The sequence below is a fragment of the Varroa destructor genome, unplaced genomic scaffold (assembly GCF_002443255.2).
Source record: "Varroa destructor unplaced genomic scaffold, Vdes_3.0 BEIS01000001.1, whole genome shotgun sequence".
NCBI classification, from domain to species: Eukaryota; Metazoa; Arthropoda; class Arachnida; order Mesostigmata; family Varroidae; genus Varroa; species Varroa destructor.
Genome location: NW_019211454.1, coordinates 48,843,324 through 48,864,495, shown reverse-complemented (window position 1 = coordinate 48,864,495; position 21,172 = coordinate 48,843,324). Strand labels below are relative to the sequence as shown.

The window sequence follows — 21,172 nt, the reverse complement described above, 5'->3', positions numbered from 1 at the left end:
GTTATACCAGGTGTACCTGTTACTACAATGAATCTCGCACTCATTTCCCAGCTAGATCAGACGTTTTGAATGAAGCGTATCGCGGCCACGTAAGACTTTGCACTAAATGATGCTGGCGTATTAACAAATATAGAGAAAAAAACAAAAGCATGTAACCAATATTGGTTTTACTGCAGTGTTTTATGTAAATAAAAACTAGCAGCCGTACCAGCATGAGATAGACCTGCCGAAAAGATAATGCATATAATATACTTCTTATTCTATATTGGAAATAAATGCCGGAATCAACCTGGCAAAAATGGACCGCGAGTTGGAATTGTCAAGCCGAAAATTGATTTAGCATAACATACTAACAAAAAAAAAAACAACATTTTTCCTTTCTATTCATTTCAATGTGTTCGTAACTAGCGACCTCGACAACAAAGAGCACGCTAGATAACCTTTTACATACGACAACAAAAAATAAGACGCTTCTACAACAGTGTCAAAAGTTTCTATTTTAGCTGATGGGGGTATTCCCTCTTTGTTGGGCTCTGCGTATATTTACCTAGCCAGCAATCGCGGAGCTAAGTTATCTGCCTGCGTTAGACAACTTACGCTTTTCGTGGTGCAATCTAACTTGCTTATCACTCAGCAACGGTGGCAGCATACGGCAATCGAATGTAACAGAAGACAGAACTAAGCGAATAAGCGCGATAAAAATGATGAAATGACGGTAATGCGTGGCGCTGATCGTTTTTGGTCATCATATAGTTAAACTGAAATAGTAATCAAGATCCTAAGATTGCCTAACGATTATTTTGTTTATCAAAATCCAGACTTTTCTATAAAAGCAATCTGTTAAATAATCTGGCGTTTATAGAACATGTATCCATCGATAACTGTTTGTACGATCATTTGCTAAATAATGTGCAATGTATGATATACAATAAGACTTTTAAGATTAGTGTTAGCTTTGTGTCTTCACGTTTTCTATTTTGTGGACTGACGAAGCACAGTAATAAGACATCACCAAAGTATCCGTCAAAAACGTTTGTATCATTGGCCAATATAGTTTCATAAAAGGGGCAAAATTATGCAGCCCATTAAAAATTTTCACCGAAAAAACCAATTCATCATTCAGTAAACCTAAGGCTAAAACGCTTGTTTTTTTTTCTGTTACGAAGAAATGTCATCTTGACTCTGACGATGGGGTACTTCATAATAATCTAGTTCCAAGTTAATGACGTTGCTTTGTTCATCATAGCTCGTCAAGGGGTTTGTTGCGCTGCGCGAGGTCGGCTTTTAAATGAAGTGAATAGCAATTGCCACAATCTGCGCCATTTTTGATTCGACCACACTGAAGCCTATAGAGTTATAGGAATAAAAAAATCATGATTTATGATAGGGACCATACAGAGTGATCGCAATACATTCGACATTGTGTAGCTTACGGCAGCTGTACGACGACACGATACCTTATAGATATGGGACAAGATAGTTCTTTCCATTCGTTTGTAAGACAAGCATAGCGATATAGAAAATGTCGCAAGTGGTACAGGCCAAGCTGTGACTTAATCAACGTAACGTTCTATAAAACGTGAAAAACACTTAACTGTTTTAAATAGTCGCCCCGTTTGAAACTACAATTGCACGAAATTCCTGGTCCATCTTAAAAATCCTATAGATCCGATGATATTTATCTCGGGAACAACATAATCTGGGCACTGGTCCATATAGTCAGTTCTGGCTAGCTCGGCCACACCCTACATTAAATTTGTCCTTGGAAAAGGATCGCTTGATGAACTGAAACTCTCGAATTTTCTGAATATCGAGAACCAGATTTCACGATTGGCCTATGAAGGTGTAGGACGAAATGATAGTTTGCCTACCCTCGAACAGATTGCCACAGGCGAGTAGAATTTCCTGTTCAAGTTTTAAATCGAACCGGAAATGTCTTAAAAAAACCCGCTGGACCAATCCTAAAATTTGTCACATAAATTACGGATTTAATTGCATTATGAGTTGGGAGTAAAACCAATATTTCACTGTTACAAAGAAAACATAGCCAGCCACCCACCCATCCCCAAGCCATTTACTAAATACTAAATAAATTACTGAAGACGATGTAGAATTAGCAAATGTTAGCTGTTGGAAAACTACTTATTTTGTCGGGATTTTAGGTTTGCATTGATAACCTTCTAAAGGATTTCAAGCACGGAACTATGCGCAATACTTTCATTTATAGGATAATAATACCAGAACATTTAAATTTTTTGGCAAATATACAAGTTAGGACAAGTTAGGTTACTTTAGCGAGAGTATTTAAAAAGTTGAATCTTTCTCGGCAAGCAAATAAAACCTCAGTTGACCTGAGAATATATATGTATATATAAAACCTTATTATATGAGACATATTATCCTGGCATTTCCATTTACTTCGAGCAAAATATATGGAACGATATGCATCGTCCTATATACTAGTGGAAAGCTCAGTCATTCAATATCCGCTCTCTCAGAGGCTGTACTTCGTCAAGACTCAGTGTCATGGCCTTTGATCTAGCTCACTTTGCGCTAAACAGCTTGTAAGCTTCATCTTTACTAAAACAAATTAAAACTCTTCGTTGAACAATAAGTATTTTGCCTTAACTTCATTGACCAACCGCACAATATCTATAAATACCGAGTCATATAATTTCACTTCAGTTTTCATAGAGTTTAACCCTGGGGGCGGAACAGGCGATATGGGATGAGACAACCGTGCTTTGAATCGGCTTTGTCTCCCCTTTTTACTTTTCCCAATTACTCCCCTTTTAAAATGAACTCTAGTGTTGGAAAACCACACTATCTATCTTTTTTCGCGGTAACAATCGCGGTAGATGCAGTCGGTCAAACTTAGCCTTCTCTAGCTTCACGTTAGAATCTGAAATGCCAGTGTCTGGGTCACATACTCGAGTTCCCAAGTAGTTCTAAATGACACACATTAGAGCTTTGTTTCACTAATATTCATTAATATATATATATATTTCGTTCACTAATATATATGTTTCACTAATAGCGTCTCCTCAAGATCTAGCTTGTTATAGGTGTAACGCGTCTGCAGTGTCATTCTTTCAAAATTTCATGAAGCGGCGGTACGAATGGGGTTTTTAATTTTACTCCGATTACCTGCTTTCTTACCTGATCTACCGACAGGGCGACGATGGATAAAATGTCGTCGCGGTAAACAGTCACGGCCATTGGAAAATTAGTCGTTTAATGAACGTTCTGGAACACTAAATAAAGCAAATTATCGGTTGAACCTCTTTAGCTAGTCGCTGCTAAATAAAGCTTGCTTGGATTTCGATAGTGTTAACATGAGACGAAACCATAAAGAACTGTGCGTACGTTGACGGGACAAAAGTGGCATCTTCGTAAACTATATACGCTCTTCGACGTTGAGCCAGGATTTCCGCACGAGCGCTTTCTTTGAACGCAAATAAAAGGCACCCCCATGGGATTTCAAGCCAGCTCTCGTGCGAGATATTGTCTTGTTTAGACAGTTCAAGGACTTATTGAAGACAAAAATTATCTGGTAATGCCTCGTGTCGACAATACTACAACCGAAAGTAGTGCGATATTTTTCGGCAGGATGTTCCCAAACACGAACCTACTGGCAGTGATGCCAAACACTGAGAGCTGAATATAGATGTTTCATATGTGTATGTCCCCATGATAGCTTAGAGGGGTTATCGTATTTGCCTGCCAGTCTTAGAGATACGTTGTGATCTGGCTTCGAACCCGGGCACAGACCGATTTTGTTTAGTGATGGCTGGGAGCGAGCCGCCTGACGGAACTACGCCTAACGGCGATACTGGACGTATTCGACCTGTGCAATCAAAAGAGTACTAAAACCCGTGAAAACAAGACCAGGACTTCGATTCAGGTTGGATCTGTTGCCATTGAAATTTATACAGAACATATGGATGTCTTCTCTGTTAAAACTACGCACAACAAATTTGTCTAACGGACTAAAGCCATGCGTTGCATATAGCCAAAAGTAAAAAAAAAAAAGGTTTCCTTAAGTGTATTGGTTTTGAAATCGTTAGAAATAAGTCAAAACATTGATCAGTGGTTGTTCCTGGCTTGTTTAAGCCTTCTACGTTCAAAATCACGATCCTGGCCTTTTTATATGTACCTGATTATATAAAAGTTTATTTTTTTAACTATTATCATTTTCTCTAGGTAAAAGTATGTATTTTGAGTGAGAAGGACTTGAATAATACTTCTACATACAGGCCCTACTAGGACAAAGCCTATTTCATGAAGGCTAAATGCGCATTCGTACCCGATGGCTCGATGTTTTTCCTCTAAGGTCATTTTCCGCTAGTTTAATGAGTAGTACTATAGATTGAAGCAAAAGTATTACATTTTTTGAAAATGTATTAACAACTCTAGTCTACTCCAACGATACACACAATAATGTAAAGGTCAAAATGACTATAAAATATTGTGTGCTAGTAGTTCGAGACAGAATAGTTAAATTCTCTGGTAGTCAAGAACAGATGGCAGGTACTTCGATTCGTGAATTTTTAAGACTGAACCTATCTCAAAATAGTTTTGAGCCCCAATAAGATTGTCGCGGAAAACCCAAGCCTGCAACCTCATTATTCAGCATTTTCTGCATGGTTTTTAGAATGCAGAGTAAGTTACTCACTTACTGGTCAGGTAGATACTTGACATTTTAAACTTTATTTTTTCCAGTGAAAAATTTGAAACTCTTTCGGCAAGAAATGTGTACAGTACCTACTACTACTATCTATAGTTGGCGCCAAAGAACTTTAATTAAATGTTTCCGCTGGCGCCCACTCGGCCAACGAGTATCGATCACGATACATCCCATAGAGCACACATCGAACGATTGTTTCCTTACTGATGATCGAATAGAAGCGGTCTTTGTACATTGTTGCTTAAGGGGCGCAGAGGTTAGGTAAAACATCATCTCCGAAATTCGTTTATGACCTTGTGAGCAATTCTAAATGAAGACATCGTGCCGTAGCGATAACGATAAATATTATCGTTATATAAGAATCTAAATATGCTCGAGCCCTCTCCCAACTGCGTAAGGCGGATTTTACAAATTATTAGTTTGAGCTCACAGCTACGTACCACAGTTTCTGAATTGATTGTTACAAGCGAAATTGGGCCATAGCTGTTTTTTTTTTTAATTTATTGCATTAGTAAGTGCTACACATTGTTGTTGTGTGCCACCCCTATCGTCCTCGCCCTCTGCGTAAATAAACATGTTCTTAATTCAATTATATACAGGGGTGTCATTTTTTAAAGAAATTCTGTCGTTTTTGTAGTAGCTCAAACTTTGTTAGACATGTCGTTTAGATCATAATAGTTCTCGTCAGACTAAGCTCGTCCACAGAAAATAAGCAAAATAATTAAAACAATTTCCAAGATGGCTGAGACTCGGAAATATATAAGCGACTTATTGTCTTTTTTTTTTTAAATGTACTGCAGGGTTCACAATACTTCGTATCACAGGTTGCATACGGTGAATAGCACCTCCATTGTTTTTAAAATGTTTTTTGTTCAAAATTTTTTTTTATTTAAAAAAAATGAAATGGTTTCAAAAACATAATAAATCTCATTTAAGGCACGCACGGGTGTTGTTTTTGACTGATCGATCAAAGTTATTAACGAACTGCGTAAAACTAATTCATCCAAAGGGTTTCTAGGCGACGTATAGTTGTGAACATCGTCCAGTAGAGTGAAGTAACGCTATCATCCTCAGCCACAGCACTTCAACGAAAGGCGCCACTTCGTTTAGTTGCTTTGTTCATTTTCATTAACGCCTATTAGCTTGATTAATAAAAATGAGATTTGCCCCTACACGATGAGCTTCCGTCAATCTCCTAAGGGCTCTATTGTTTCTTCTGAATCGTTAGCCAGATATAGGTAGGAAAGGTATTTGTGTAGTATCGATAATATACACAGATTATTGGGTACGCACAATTGTTCTTCGCGTACGATTTGTTCTAGTCCCCTTTTCAGAGAAGAACTCTATTATATTCTTGTATTTGAGCACTATTAGAATCGAATTATCATTGTGTTCTGACTTAAAGTGTATCCTGATCTATTCAAGTTCTGATCTACTTTTAATGACTTGTCGTCGAGGCCACTGTGTTCATCCAAAGCAGCTTCTGCTATTGTTTTGTATTGAAGAACCACGGCGGGCCCGGTAGATTCTGGCGGCTCTAAACCATGGTGTATTAGCTACGACAGGGTACGACGGTGCGACTTCAAAGATTGGTGGTAACTTCGGACCTATCCGCTCTTCAACGAGCCTCGTGTTTTAACTTCGTTTTCTTTCGTTTAACGTGGTTGGTAACCGGCACCGTAGCATTGCGTATCTGTATGGGCTCTATAATACTCTATTTGCTTCTGTAATGGTTCTTCCAATGACCTGTCTATCCATATGTCCGCTTGTCTCCGCCTGTGTCGATATCAGCCTTGGTCAGCGATTGGCGATTCTTTCGATCGCCCCATCTGTTAGTGCTAAGGCTGGCACTGCTCTATTGCCGCTGTCGTTAATTTTTGCTTGTCCATCGTTGTCGTCGTCGTCGTCGTCGTCTGCTAACGCCATTACTGCACACGGGTTAGCGCTAAGATAGACAACACAGGCCATCGCTGGTTGGCCGCCTGGCCGGCTGGTCATTGAAGAACTCGGACATCCGGCGCGACCTTGCTCCTTGCCCCGGCCAATAAACCCCTGGCTTACCAGCACCGGCTCCAACAGCGGTAGTTGTAGTAGTAGTAGTATTCGCAGTGGCAACAATCGTACGGCTAACATAAAGGACGCACATTAAACAAATCTACCTAAACTTCGTCCCCCAAAAAGCCGGGGACAGACGAGGGGTAAAGTCAGAACCGTAAAACGGCGTCGGCGTAGTGCGGCTTTGCTACCCCCACAGTGCCATGCCTATGCTATCGTGGAGTATAACTACTATTATAATTATTACCATTATTTACCAATGCGACGATGATGGCGGTATCGGCGCGGCAAGCGAGAACAGCCATGCAGGTGCAACCGAATCGTCGGCTGCGCGGTCGTTTATACGGCTGCGCGCCGTTACCATTAGCGTCACCGTCGCCCTAGCCAAGTCGCACATATCTCTGGAGCAAACTGCCGCCAAAGCCGTCGCTGTAGCAGGTTACGTAATTCTGCGAGTGACAACAATGACTCCGTCAACAACAACACACACAGTGCCAGACGCAGAACATCAACCGCTCTGCTATGTACATATGGGGCGTTCTTCTGAGGCTCCGCGCTACAGACGCAGCTCAACGAAAGAAGCGAGGTGGCAGCGGCAGCGGCAGCATATAATCGACAATGACGATGATGATGGCGCCAGAACACGCCACCTTATTCTAAAGACCGTGCTCGTCGAATGGGGTTCTGAGCGGGAACCTTGCCAGGGCAACGTCTAGTTTTGTTCCTGCTGTGGACATTGTTGTTGTGGGGATGCTGCTGTTAATGGCGGAGAGGAGGAACAGACCTTCGATTAGCATCACTAGGGATGTTAGCCATTGGCGAGCCCACTACATCAACGACAACAAGCGTAAGAATGAAGCAGCGGAACGACAAGTAGCCAACTACCACGGCCATAAACGCAAAGCTAGCGACGCTCGCCGTAGAACATGCACTGGTTCGTCACTGCTGCATAGGTCCAGCAACGGCTTGTGAACTGTCTGCTACGTTTATTGTAGTACTCAGCCATAAAATGACTGGAATTAATCATTATCATTGGTGAAGAGACACGAGTCGGCGTATGTTCTCGTTGTTCCTTCGTATTTGTACACAGAAAACAAAGGCCGAGAATCTTACGTATATAATTACGACAGCGATACGTTAGCGTTACTGATTTTTGAAGCTTGCACGTGTCTACAGCAAAACACGCTATCCGGAATCTAGTTGTTAACATTTTCTACGGCCACGTACAAACGCTGAACTATTGACCGATCGATAATTACTGAAATATGTGGTGCGCTTACCTTACGAACTCAGTTTGATCAGCAGGCCGCATACGTTTTGGGCGCAGCTATCCATAAATTGTTTTTCTCGTTTAGGCTAAACGTAGAGATTAAATTAGTGTCAATGATTTAGTACTAATTCGTTTACCAATTTATATGAAGGCTCCAACAAATAATAGAGATGTCGTTCTTTTCTGTCACATAGACATGTTATTTTTGGATCATGTATTTACCAGCTATTAAACACCTTTTCTAACAAATCCACTTGAATTATGACAAACAACATAGACAGAGCCTGTTGGAGAGCGAAAAGGAGTCTAGTTATTTTTTCTTTTGTTGTCGTTGCCGTCGCGGACCCACTGACATCAATCTTACGAAGAGGAAAAACGACGAAGATCAGCGGCAAATTGCCATTTTTTAGTATACATTATTTTCCATCAAAAAAGCAACACATCATGACAAGCTTTTCGTTCCGTTATCAGACATCATACGTTTGTGTGCGTTTCCCTGTAAAAGATACGGCCATCACTTACAAATGAAAACGAGCGCTAACATCCCTTCGACATTTTACTGCTATGAAAATTTCACATTTGCTCTGTGTTTTGTCAAACGGCAGAGTATTAAATACATTGTTACCAACAATTGGCAATGACAGATTAATTAGATAGCTATACGACAGGCGTATATTCTGTACGGTTTATATGCTCGATGTGACGCACATCTCGAGCTCGTCTACCCTGCGCCCTTGAACATCCATAAGCCAGTGGATTGACCCAACTAGCACAGATGTGGGGCAAATCTTTTAATATCAAAACGATTGTAGACATCCTAAATGTCTCATCATGTAATGTCAACGTGCGACTATACCTGTGTAGAATACCAACTGTCGACTGCATGTTCTTCTGCACGCCTTTTCAAACGTGTACGCTCTAAAATGCACGACGACTATTGCTTCAATACTCACACAAACAAAGAGCCATATTCACTTAATATAGTGCTTGGAAAAACATATATATATAGTAGTTATGAAACCAAACGTATTCCTATCGTGTCGACGTGTGACGTACCGACCTTTTATTTTTGTCGACTGTACCGTCAGCTGATCGACTAAATTGATCCAGCGAAAAGAAGCGTTCTAATGTTTCTATTATTCCATTGTATTAGAGCTACGGATGCCGCTGCATCCGTTGCCACGTATAGTCGCCTACCTTTTTTTTTTTTTTTTTTCGATATAACACTGTTTTTTTGTACTTTGCTTTGGGGGTCGAGTGAATAAAAACACTTTCGGTCTCTCCGTTCTTTCGTTACACTTGCCTATCTGCCTGCCTATGGCCCTCTGTGTCGTCGATGGACCCTCTACTGTCGTTAGTGAATTTTTTTCATCACGTTTGCTGTTACCGCGGTGTGTCCCGTTTTGACCTTTGTTTGCTCGTATGCTAAATTTTAGGCACCGTGACGAGAAATCGGAGTAATGCTACAGCTACGACCTGGCTTGATGATTTCCACTTTGTCATCGCTTACGTTACGTTCCCTATGTGATGAACAGAATCTGACTGACGCGTACCATCGTCGATTCTCAGTACAAAACAGGCAATCGTCAACGTAACGATTACGACGACAACACGATCGAGTGCAGAACCAGAAGCAGCAGTGTCGCCATCTAAATTGAATCATTCGTTGTCGTGATATCGTTGGTCGTACAGCATGCCTAGGTGTTTGTATGTATGTCCGCGTGCGTTACCCAGAGGAGTGAAAGGTGACGATGAGGTAACCGGTACCCGGCAAGGGTGGGCGTATTACTTCTGTGAGCACTTGAAAAAAAAGTTCAACAACAGCTATGCAGAAACGGCAACTATCGGTGGGAGTCTCACGATGCCGGAGCCGATGTTTATGCCGAAGGTAGAGGGGCAAATTGACGCTGACGGCAATGCTTCTGTTTATGGTGACGCTGGACCAACCGCTGTTGCCTCTTTCCTTTGCTGGGCTGAATAGCAAAATCCCTATGGTAACTGCTCATATATCTATGGTAGCTATGACTAGCATACAATGCTGTATGTACACGTGTGTCCTTGCAGGTGGCTGCTGCCACGGCATTGCGGATAAGTTTACGCAACAGCATCCGCCGGATTCGCTAAATGTCTACAGGGGCATCAATCGAGTAAAATAAAAGGCAATCGAGGATTCAATGACAAAGGAAGAATACGCTGGCGGGGGGCGATGATAAAGAATCGGCCAGTAGACAGTGGCTTAGGAAATGTTTTTTGACGAAAACTGTCTCGTAAATTATAGGTAAATAATCTAGTAGATATATTTTCATTGTGTCTTGCCGATTGATTGTGCCGATTATTAATTCCACTACTATGAAACTATTAGGGTATTGAAAGATCTGGCTAGCATATCCGTGCGAATTGAAAGTATCAGCCGACTCGAAATCTGACGGATACCGTGTAGCGGGGGTTTAATCTTGCTCACGATAGTGCGCGTGTCGTAAATGAGCGTTTGTGAAAATTTGGTCAAAATAAGATTAGCGGTGGTCGCCCAGACGCACGAAAACAGATATGGCTTCAAATGTCGACGAGGTCATGTATATCTTTTTTAGCTGTCATATGGTTGACGTCACTACAGGTAGGCTGATGTACTGCGTAAATGTAATGCTACATTAGGAAAAAAAACGGGTTTTTAGCTATCGGTCGACGCTCGGCCTGGAATACCTTACAACTTCCATTCTTGGCTTGACATTAACGATGAAAGACATTTTAACCTCAGTTTAATTCCTCGCTTCAAAGCAAAAAACTTCCGCTTAATGCTCTGCGATAAAGTGGTCAATATGGGCTTTCCAGTATTAAATAAGAACTACTTCCCTACAAGTACCTATTAACGCGGCAAAGGAAGCATGCACTCAGGTACAAGCGATAGAAATACAAGCAAACTGGGTGCTGTGCCAACTGGGCATGATCGATTCGAAAATATATAATATAGATGGTAAGACAAGTAAACTTAGACTGAAACGGGCAAACTAATCAATTTAGCCATATTGTCGGATTTCAGATCGAATCAATGCTCGATATTTCTGTCTCCCTCTCACTTACGAATTTGCCCTGATAAGTAGAAAAGGCCGTAGCGAGTTTACCACGAAAATGTCCACGCATATTGGTGAGAACCAGAGATCGATTAAACATAAATGAAAACGTGGATCACAATTAACGGTAACATTAAGTTATTTGCATGCTTTTCGTTGTTGTTACTTTTTTGTCTTAAATTTCTATCAACAACAAATCAGCAGACGGGAAGGAAGCGCTGAATCCATTGGTCAGCTTAATCTGCGCTGTCACCTAATTGTCCATTGAGTAACTGTGGTGATCAAAGCGTTCAACAATATCCCTGAACATTTTAGCCAGCGAACTGGGTTTGTTCCCGTTACTACGACTCTAGCAACACTAATAGCGATTTCCGACGGGGCAGGCCAGCGCGCGCATGACGTCTTCAAGGATTTCGGTGCCAACTTTCAGGCTAAAGCTCGCCAAGGTCTCAAATGTTGGCGGTAGCGACTACAGCAAGCGCTTAAGGGTGAATCTGTGCCGATTCCGTTGCAAACTACACGACTAAACGACCAGATATTCCCGAACTTATCAAGGCTAAGTTTAAGTTCTAGTGAATGTAAGCACGTTTCCCTTAAAGTGGTCACAGCAACGGAACCGAACACGCCAAGACCAACGCTACATTAAAATAGCTGCCGCAGTCGCAGCCCGCTGAAAAGAACGGAAACAATGACCAAGCTTTTAAATTAGCCTGCTTCGATATTATGTAAATATTTTTCAGCGGCGACTCTGCCTGTCATTGTAACATTGCCAAGTAAATATTTTTTTTGCTTGTAGTTCTCCTCTCATTAACTAGTACTGGTTACATTGACCAGATGAAACCAACACTAGTTAAAACCAGGAAGACCAACTACTACCACCGAGCTCCTTTCACTTTTAAGGAGCTCGCTGATAACAGGGACGGGAATTGAACCGTATTTTCTCGAGCCGCTAGATCCGCGAGCTGAACTTCCACTTTGCCATACTTACATTATCCAACGTGTTTGATTGTTCCACTTTGTGACAGTCGGAATCTTAGCGTACTCTGAGCGTGTCCGGCGATTTGTAGGCCTTAACGTATCGTAAGAAGCGCGAACCTTTGCTAATCAACTGTCTCGCGCTCTACTATTAGTTAAATAACGGGTAGATGATGGTGTATAATCCCTAAAAATGGGGGAGACGCGGTCGGGTTTTCATGTCTTATGCGCATTCCTTTGACTGCTTTGTCGTGTAAGCATAACTAAGAAGCACTCGGCCGCACACACTGGTTCGGACCTTAGCGTTGGTCAAAAAGTTTCGAGAAATCGATAATTATAAAAGTAAAGATTTATTATTTTAACCTAGCTGCTCTTATGCTGTTCCATAGGCCTTTCGGGGAAACCCGCCCCAGTTAAATTCCTAGTGGGGGCAAGTTTTCAATACTACATAAAAAAAATTGTTGAAAAGACCCAAACACTCTTAAACATCGTAACACAAGGTTTTATATATATATGTACCAGATAGTTCGTAACTCGAAATTCACAGGAGAAATAAATATGTTATTAAAAAATATTTAGCTGACTTATACATTTTCGTACTTATATCCGTCATCAATTTACAGACAGCGACCCTGTCAGTCAATTCGGTAACTTGGACCAAAAGCTCAAGTTAACAAAAACATACGCACACATAAAGCACAGTAAGTTATATGAAATCACCTTCGGCAGAAGCTTGTCTTTGTTGCATTTATTTATGTGACACTACATTAGAAGCAACCCGTTATTTTTCCTCCAGTTAAATTCTCTGTTAATTGAACGTGCATCTGCTGCGTTTGAGGTGCATGATAGAGTTGGTGACGCAAGACCGGTAACATAGCAACACACCAGCAGGGGCGGGAGGCGTCTACTGCAATCGTTTTTGCTGTGCCGATCTACAGTTTTTCATCAAATGCGTATCGGACGTTGAATCCAGAATAAAAAAGCGCACAAACGGCTAAAATATCAACCGTAGTATTAGCTCTGCTGATAAACAGTACCTTTACGCCATTACTGCCGTCGTTGTGCAAGCGAGCACTAAAGGAAAGAAGAAGAGATTGTCTCATGATTCGGAAAATGTTTCTTCGCGGAAACCCTGTCGGAGGAGAAGGCGCGAACTACCCTGCCTTTTCGATATGCGTTAGTTATAAGATAAAACACTATCTGCTAAAGATATCGATTCTACAGTGCAGGAAGGAATTACCTTGCCAACAGCAGTATGCTACTTCCGTATGGTTATGAGGACGGTTAAGCATCGGCTCGAAGATGAGCACCGTCATGCATACTGCTTCCAGCACAGCTTGTCTTCGATCGCCCGGCCTCTTATCGTTTCTACTGGTGCAAGTATTTCAGCAACTGTGCACAAATACCCGGTGAAGATTGCGTTTTTCTGGCAGCTGGCTACCCGGACTCTGTTTACAACATGGACGGCAAAGAGAAATATTAGGTAGACGGTATCTTTTCATTCATGTTCGAAATGCGCAGACCGCTTCTGTCCGTCAGAAAACGTATGTATTGATAAAACCTAACGCCACCTGGTCCGAATTGATAGCGATCAGAGAATGGCGTTGACGATTTCTGCCTTCTACTGTTTCTTTTTTTTAGAGAATTTCAATGATGAAGCATCCGATTGTGATTGTTTGACTAGATTTACGTGACACAAAGGTTATCCTTAGGCTCCAAGCGGGCGATTGTAATACCATCATTTTGAAACAGATAAGCTGTTCTTGTCTGTTGAATAACTTTCCCTTCGCCAGTTGGAAGTTTAGCTTAGGCTCAAAAACGATGCGTTCTATTGTTTCGCTAGAGAAAAAGTGTAAATGATATTATAATGATGTTAATAACATCTCTAGCTGAAAAATTTATTTGCACAATTACCCTAAACCAAACACACGAAAAATTCTCCGTATAGTCGCCATACATATTACTGCAAACCCGATAAACTAAGCATGTCGTGATAGGATAAATATAAACAGCACTTAGAAGGGGTAATTGCTTGAACATTGACGTTAAGCGTAATCTGTTACATGCGGTTGTGTAGGAATTACATATGTGTATATATATATCGATGACTTTCTGAAGCATCACCACTAGTACCGATTTGATCGAGGAAGGACGCCGTGCGCGGTTTTCTGTTCGACATTTCGCGTTGATGTACGACCCCCTGTAGCTTCGTCAGCCTGGTACTGCCCCACTCATAAGTGGCAATAATGACAGTTACCGTACTAGCAACTGCACCTCGGATTAAGAATCTCGTGACAAATCGACGCACGGTTTTTGTTGCTGCGCTCGGTCCCGATCAGCTGCCTACCGCTACGTTACCGCACAGCAAACATTGTAGAGCTGGACAAACCGTGTTTCGCGTATCGGCAAATCTTACTGATGAGATGTGCTAATATAGCGACCACGACGTTTTCGTTTTGTCGCCAATAGGTGCGACTGGTCAAGCCAATGACGTCTGCGTATAGTTGGGGCATACCCTTGGTATCGTGCAGTCATTATGGTTGCTGGTATTTTTCGGTAGTAAATGAATGCATTTTGACATTATGCGCCCATCACAGGACCAGCAGCATTAATGACAACAGAAGCGTAACACTGCGACGCAACAGCATCTACTACGACTAGTTTTATAATGCCGTCTACTATTGCAGCTACCGCTAGTCTAGCAGCCTATCCGCCGCTTACACAGCACGGGCTGCCCTGGAGGGTTCATTGGTTGACTGTTATTCGCTGATTGTGTGCGATACTTTCGGTGGATCGTTAATCGCCTGTCTGGGTGCTGCACGCTTGCTTCTGACCACAGACTCCAGAAGCCGGTGCAGAAGCCAACGGGTCAACAAAAGTTAATAAGAGCCAGGAACTCCACCGCCCGTAGACTAGTCAGCTCCAACCGCATATCAAGCAGACATTAAACGACCACTGAATGCCGCCAGTACCGCTATTTGCAGGAGCATTAGGGCTTTTGTAAATGGCAGAAGGCCCAGTGTATGAACCCGACGTTGTTGAGCAGCTCTGCACAGTCTCCATGCTGCCAGCGTCTAACGGTTGCGACGGTGGTCGCTTCCCCTGCGTTCGCGCACTACGCGACGCTGCCGTTGATGTCCGTGGTGGTATTGCACAATAAGTCGGCCCAGCCACGTCTTTCGAGCGCACACCGCCATCGGCGCACCGCTGAACAGCCGACTGATGGGCCAGTCCGCGTACCAGGCACCAAATCGGTGGCGGCAACGGTGCTCGTGGTATTAGTGGTAATAGAGGAGTCTGAAGCCGAAGCCAGTCGACATCCAACAGAACGATACTGCCGCTGCTGGGATTACCACATACAGAACAAGTCAAGGTAGTTGGCGTAGGCGCCACCAGCATCAGCGGGCAAATGATGCTGATGCTGTCGTTGTCCAAGCAGAAATTCAGCGGTCGCCCTCTGATGTTCGCGGGGTTATTGCATCCAATACCGATATCGCAGCTGCTGGCGGCGTAAAAAGTAAATTACCGAAGAAACTGTAATCCGACGGCGCCTGCTATGGCCATTGTGGCAGTGATATTTGTATTTGTAGATAAATCTACAGAAACGTGCTAGGAGCAAGTGGATTAGACGAGGGCGTCATAGACACGACGGTGACGACGAAAGACTAAGGGTTGTCTGTCAGCGTCGAGTGAGCTTTATCTATGTTGCAACAGAAGGTCGTCTTGCCGGAAGCTAGAGAGGTCATTCTCTGTGGCATTCTGCCATTACTCTGACTACTGACGAGAGATCACGGCTAGAGCAAATCAGCATACGCGATTGTCACCGTTGCGGGTAACATCACTCGCGTGTCCAATGTTCGAATTTCACTTGAAATAGAAATAGTGGTATCGAGCGGTCCTGTATGTAGAGGGAGCTGTGGGTAATGATAACGATATTCAGCAACCCGTTATGCCCTACAACAGTCAGATTAGACAGGCGGATTGTCCATACGTTCTCGACGTTCGTGAAGTTTGAAGGTTATCGATTCGGATAGAGATACTCAACGATATAAACTATTAGATCTAGAATGTAGTTGCCAAATGATGGCATTGGGTAGAATGCACTCTAGACTGACTCGTTGTCCTATAATTTCTTTCTCATTCTGCCATTCGACTATGACCTACTGAGACAACTAAAAGCCACTTACCGTATTGCATATCCAACGAGGCAAGTTCAGTATTCTTTACTTATCCAAAATTGACGAAACTAATTTATCGAAAGATTAGCTACTATATAACTTTTTCACAGAGATACGACGTGCAAAATCAAAAATGGTCCTTGGCGTGAAATCCAATTATTGGAAAGCGCACAAAAACCACGAAAACAACGAACACAACTCTACGACGTCTAAATCGTAGAAGACCGATCTAATTTTGTTCTGCTGACGCAAATACGTGATCTTATCCACTAGGCGCCTAGTAACGTGTCGTCAACACCTCAACCCCAGGGGCTGATTTGAGTAGGGGCAAACAATCCTATTGCATTGCTCTCGGTTCGAGGTTCATTGACAGTCATCATATTTGTGAGCAAGTGACCGTGTCATTGAAGAAAATCCCACTATTCCGTTCGATGCACAACTATACGAAAGATCTGGCCTTGCGAGTCGTTCCAAAGAAGTGCTGCCGGGCGCACAACGATCTCCTCAAGCCACTGCAGGCTCACTTCGGAACCACGTGGAGACGGACACTATTTTTCAAATGACAATTGACGCGCTAATTATACACATGCAAACAACACGGGCCCACGAACATAAACAAGCAATCGCATGTTGTTTTGTAACAAATCTACCATCTAATACACTATAAATCGCTCGCCCTGTATAGATATACAGGCATTTGGGCGCTATGTCGGCGCCCGCGCAACAACATTAGCGCAATGATACGAGCTGCTTCTGGAGACGAAACACTGTCGCTGGCCGCGCTAATGCCACTCTATACACAACAACGAAAACACTTTGGACTACTTTTACTGATGCTGGCACACGACGAAACATTGAGTATTCCCTCGATCTGCAGTGCTTCGCGTGCCGTAAAACCGGCTTGTGCAGGGGCAGCTCGTGTGACGATGGCCGCGGCGACGGCCGCAGCGACTTCAGGCGGGTAGTGACACCAACTAAGGCAACAGCGCGAGGCGAAGGCTACAATCATCGTTCTTTCTTAGATGCCGCCGCGGCTATATGTGAGGAGTAGGCGAACACTCACGGGACAATCAGACAGCCAATCAGATGACGAAGGCGCAAAAGGCAGCGACCGAGCCAGCTACAGTAGGAGCAAACATGTAGCTGCCGGGAAGGGGGGCAACAAGCAAACTGTCTGCCGCACCGTGAACACGTTGGTTACCACAAGACGGCCTCTAAAGCTGTGTTAGGAACTGATGCTGTTTGCCGGCGAACGCCACCAGCGGATATGACAACGCCAAGTTCAACCACAGAAGAAATGGATATCTGACTGCTTTGGCTGGCGGCATATCTCGTTGGCTTGTCGCTCATCGCCACCTCCAGCAGGGAAGGGGGTTCTGCTAATATTTTGACTCGTATATCGGCGATTGATTGAGGAGAAGGCTCGAATCGAACGATCGTGCCTATGACGCGGTGGCGTCCAAAAGACCCACAGAAAATGCTTCTACGAAGTTGGCGAGCGAGCATACTTCTGTGAGGCTATCGCTCACCAGCGTAGCCAGGAATCTCTTCTTAAGTTCGCTATGAGGCTCGTCTACGCGAACACATACCAGTAATAATAGTGATGACCACCATTTCTGTTAGTCACTGAAGAGTGCGTTCTGGAAGCTCACGAAAAACTGACATTTCTGCTTGGTGCGTTGGGTAGCTAGCTAGTGGGAAGGCATCGTTGAAAGCATTAAGTTACTTGAAGCACCTATTTACGGGCCGGTTACGTATTTTTGATAGAGCAAGTTTCATCATCGTCATTATCGGCGAAAAAGGTCACTTGACCTATGACTAAGTTAAATTAAATACGATTTTTTTTATGCACAATAGTTTGAGCTAGTGGCGCGCACAGTCGTGATGCGCCCAACTCAAAAGGCCAGATCGGGGGCGCTGTTGTGAGGGGTCGGCAGAACAGCATCAATGGACAGTGGCACAGATAAGACCCCTAAACAAAACTGAGCTGTTATACATTGAATATAAATGTACCTAATGCAGCAAATAGCAAAATTTTCTTTTCGGTGATACCTTATTTTCAATGTGTGCTAATTCGGATTTTGCAGTCACTAGATACTGCTCTGTTCCTAAATGTCTTTCAAAGGTGAATAATGAAAGAATCCAGTACATGTTTCCATATATTAAAACATCAACCGGGATAACAAACGAGCTATGGCCAGCTTCGTATGCGTACTCGCGTTGGAGTGCTGAAACCATAGGTCAAGCAAGACCATCATAAGCATGTTCCGATGCGTAGCGAACATAATGTGGTAAATACGGCTTTCGTAATAACTGCATTAGCTAGAAGAGGCAAAGATATCAGGAACGATGGCTTTCATCAGGCCTTTGCTCATAAAGCTAAAATCTTTCACCTGTGAAAGTTCTTAAGGAACTACTTAGCTTCGTTACAAATACAGAAGTAAACACACTGGTACGTAGGCAGAATTTCATATGCAGGACTCAATCAATAGCAGTTTAGATGCTTTTCTCTGAGCTGCTATTGCGCACGTTTATTCGCTAACTTACTGTAAAACACCGTATTTTTATTTTCTGGGTCTCGCTTGCAACACAGTTCTAATCAAAATGGGTTTTTCTCTTCTTCTAATACATGTATGTCCAGTTCTGAGAGGTGTTGCTGGGTCCAGCTAAATTTGCAAACACTATGACTCGCATATTTGTTCATCGAACTGCCGATTTCACAAAGAACAGAGTTTATTATCAGCTCTCCTGCGTGAAGGGTCAAACCCCAAGGCGTCTCTCGCAAGTGACCATCGCGAACAAGAGCAAAACGTTAGTGTTAGATTCTGGAAAGCTTTAAGGAGATCGCCAGCCGGGTTAGAAAGAAACAAGCTCTACCACGATTGTCCTCTCAATTGGAAGATTTAGAATAGGGCGTAGCGGCCTCAGTTGGTGAAGAAATTTTGTACTCTACATAATGAAAACGTCCCTTAGTATCCAACAAGCCAATATATAAAAGTGCAGGTTACGCTCGTCATTAATATACTATCAATGATCGTTTCAAAGAAGGGACGTTTCAACTCAGTTTATGGCAGTATCAGAAGGGTAACTTATGATCGATTAACATCGATCGTGGCAAGTTCGTCGCCGTTCATGCTCATGAACTTGTTTTTTTCGCATTCACGAGTTTCTTTATCTGCAGACAGACAAAGACAGTACAATTATTAGTTATTAGTATTATGGTATGAAATCTGTGGCTAGCAAAGGGTTCTTTATCTGTATTTTTTAACAAGCCGGGGTTGAATGGGTGTCCATTACAGCCTAAGACGTCGTTATGACCAACACTCCGGGGCAATTCCTCACCATCCGCAAATATAGCTATTTAGCAACATAACCACCGCATTTGGACATCAATGCAGCGGATCGGTGAGAGTCGGCGCAAAAAGTCGCCTCGATTACTGTGACAGATACCAGAATCGTTTCATGTCGGTGTTTCAACCTATGACAAGATTCGTTCTGGCGGAAAATTGCACCGTTATCACTCCTTCTCGGCTCTACAAACAGCTCAAATCAATGGTACCATTTTACCTGGCTGCCGGAACCACGTGAGCCATCTGTTGCTCATCAGACATCATCGCAGCAAGTACCGCTGTCGTGACGATGAAGAAATTCAAAAGCTGTGAAGTTCTAACTCGGAGACAGGCGTATCAATTAATAGAAAGCGTCGGGACCATTCGGTCGTAGGTATTACGTCATTGTTTGCCGACGGTAAATGCTCGTCGATCATTTGTTGCAATTATACGGTTTTGGATTTGAGACTTACTTTTAATTGTAATAGTACGTACACTAGAGCATCCGCCACAAACAAATCTGATCGTTGACAAAAATGGTTGAAAGAAGCTAACCAAATAGAACTTTCAAGGGATTCTATAAAAGATGCCTCTTGTATTGATTAGAAGACCTGAGATAGAAGGTTTATATGTGTATTTATTTAGTGACGATTTACGCAAGTACCCGCCTTTCATTGGATCATAGGTAGCTCGATCAGACATCGCGATTCTGTTGTTGATGCTGTTTTGCTCAGCTATGAATTTACTAACGAGTACGATACTATTCGGCTGTTGCTCGAAGTTGACTGATATGCGTTCTTCAGGTTTTTTGTTTATTTAGTACATGTTGAACAGATACATTACATCGAAAACAAAAACAAAGACTCAACTCGTCTCAGAATGGATCTTGAGTACCTCGTCCGTTGCGCGTTGATGCCGGCGGCGTAGAACGAAACGAGCACCAAATTGTCATCATTTCCAACGCTTTGTTGAAACGTATCAGTACGATGGTTATATACCTGGATAAATTCTATCAGACCAAGGAGACAAACATAGTAGTATAATCTTATCAGTCTAGCCTGGACTAAATGATAGAACGCATTCCTGTCTCTATAAACGCGTTTCACGACGTTTTATGCTTACGGTAAAACCGGCTGCATGTAGTTGAGCCATGTGCGAAGTATGACATGTTGCAACATGAAGCTACTGTTGTGTGGTGCTAGAAAGATAATTGGGTACGTTCTTAGCTGAAAGGGAAGAAATCATCGTTAATAAGGACTATTACAGAAAGAACACATGCGTCACCTACAGATTGATTATAGGAATGAGTGACACATGGTCACACTTATGACGCTGCTAAGTAAATAAACTCATTGATTTCGAGTGTGAGTTGTAATAAACTATTAAACTTCTCAGAGCCGATTGAAAACCACTCAGGTGCGAGGTAATGCTGCTTGTAAAATGTTTATGGACAACTTGATCTACACCGAAACATCTACACCGAAATCAACTTCTGAGCTATGGAGCGTTGTCTTAGTCCTCGATGACTTTAGTCAGCTAGAACGCCTTTAGTAATTCGACTGTTGGAGCGACAAATGGGTTCTGGGCCTTTTGACAATAGGCAACGATGC

At 42.7% G+C, this 21,172-nt stretch overlaps 1 protein-coding gene and 1 long non-coding RNA gene across 2 annotated transcripts in view; one reads left to right on the top strand and one right to left on the bottom strand.

Moving 5' to 3' along the window:
- Ptr (patched domain-containing protein) overlaps positions 1 to 17,500 on the bottom strand; it is a 102,593-nt gene extending 85,093 nt beyond the window's left edge. The window contains exon 1 of the mRNA XM_022790162.2: positions 16,243 to 17,500. The gene's annotated coding sequence lies outside the window, so the exon portion shown is untranslated. The remainder of the gene's footprint in view (positions 1 to 16,242) is intronic.
- On the top strand, positions 9,204 to 12,629 carry LOC147758751 (uncharacterized). Its single transcript, XR_015318937.1, has 2 exons — positions 9,204 to 10,290; positions 11,050 to 12,629. It is a non-coding gene; the product is annotated as an uncharacterized LOC147758751 (long non-coding RNA).
- Positions 17,501 to 21,172: the final 3,672 nt, after the last annotated feature.